Below are 1706 nucleotides of genomic sequence, written 5' to 3'. Positions count from 1 at the left end.
TGTATCTGAGGCAAAGACCCGTTACCAGCGCGGAGCTTCCCCAGTGGGAAGAAGTGGGTATTCTGACCCTGGAGGACCTCTACAGTGATGGGCAGCTCCTGCCGTATGAAACTCTAGCTGAGGATACAGGCCTTCCTCAAGGTCAGTTTTTGTTACGCGAGGCGGTGACACATGTGATGTGGGAAGCATGGGGTGAGATTGCTCGGGAGCCGGCAACAAACCTGACCGTCCATTATCTACATGAACTCTGTGTGCGGGCCGTCACTTGAATAGATGGTTTGAAGAGTCCATACACACACACAATACCACATCTGTGATCCCTAAGTGCCCACTGGGACTCAGACTTGCAGCGACCCAGCACCGACTGTAAATGGGAAAATATTCTTAGAGGCCCTACTTGCATCCCACGCAACGCCAGATTCCGACTTATACAATACTACATAGTCCATAGGGCATACTTGACCCCAGCTAAAATAAATATATATTTCAATTGCGACAATGCTGGTAGTCCCTGCTATGGTGAGCTAGGAGGGGACTTACTCCACGTGCTATGTTCCGGCACATACATACAGGCATATTAGGAAGCGTCATCATAGAGTTGGCACAGTGCACAGAACGAACGCTTAACTGGTCATTGGAAGTGTGTGTCCTGGAATTGTACAAGAGGTCTAGCAAGCACAAAGTAACATCCTGCTACATTGTCCTAGGCCTAATAGTGGCCAAACTCACGAGGCGGTGGAATTTCCTGGAGGCCCCACCAGTGAAATCTTGGCACTAATCGTTACTATGTTGGGCGCAGGCTGAGAGTATAACTTTACGACGAGAAACGGGATGGGCATTAGGAAGAAGCCGATGGCAGCGGAGTTGGATCCGGCCCTGTTGGACTTCAGTGCCCAATGTCAGAGTGCTTCCAGGGACTCATATGGTACATCTGAGTAGTTGACAAACAGGCGACTTTACGGCCAGATTCATGAAGCTAAATTGCGCTCGCAAAGGGCCAGATTCTCAGAATCTGGCCCTTTGCAAGCACAATTTTTGCATTTGGGATTCATCATCCCAAATGCAAAAATCGGTATTAGCGAATTCGCTCATTTGCGAGGAATTACATTTAAGGAATCTCTATTTGAGATTCCTTAAATGCAATTCATTATCCATTTTTAAATTGCGAATTCGCAGTTTCGGGCCGCTATTTACCGCGAGTTCAAACCTCGTGCTAAATAGCGATAACTTAGAAAAATGCTTTTAAAAGCATTTTTCTAAGTTGCATGTTGCACACACACATGTCCTTTGGACATGTGTGTGCGCAACACCAATATAGTTTACCTTTCAGGGGTGCTAGGGGTGCTACAGGATGTCCTTTGGACACCCCCTAGCACCCTTGTAATCGCATCCTTATTTGCGATTAGCAAATTGCTAATCGCAAATAAGGAATAACTGGGGAGTTATTCCTTAGCAATTTGCTAATCGCAAATAAGGAATGTGTAGGAATCGCTATTTATTTTGCGATTCCTACATGAATCCCATTTTGCGAGTCTCTAATATCGATTCCTTATGAATCGCGATTACAGACTCGCAAAACGGGTCTTTGATGAATCTGGCAGTTAGTCCCAGACATAACACGCATAACAGGTATGCACACAGGATAAAGGCAGAGTCCCGTGCCCTGTGTAACAGTATTATGAGGCCCCCCCCTGCTGTCCCTCCCC

This window comes from Lissotriton vulgaris, unplaced genomic scaffold (genome assembly GCF_964263255.1).
Source record: "Lissotriton vulgaris unplaced genomic scaffold, aLisVul1.2 SCAFFOLD_611, whole genome shotgun sequence".
Classification (NCBI taxonomy): domain Eukaryota; kingdom Metazoa; phylum Chordata; class Amphibia; order Caudata; family Salamandridae; genus Lissotriton; species Lissotriton vulgaris.
The sequence above is the reverse complement of the archived record's forward strand: the minus strand, read 5'-3'. Positions refer to the sequence as shown.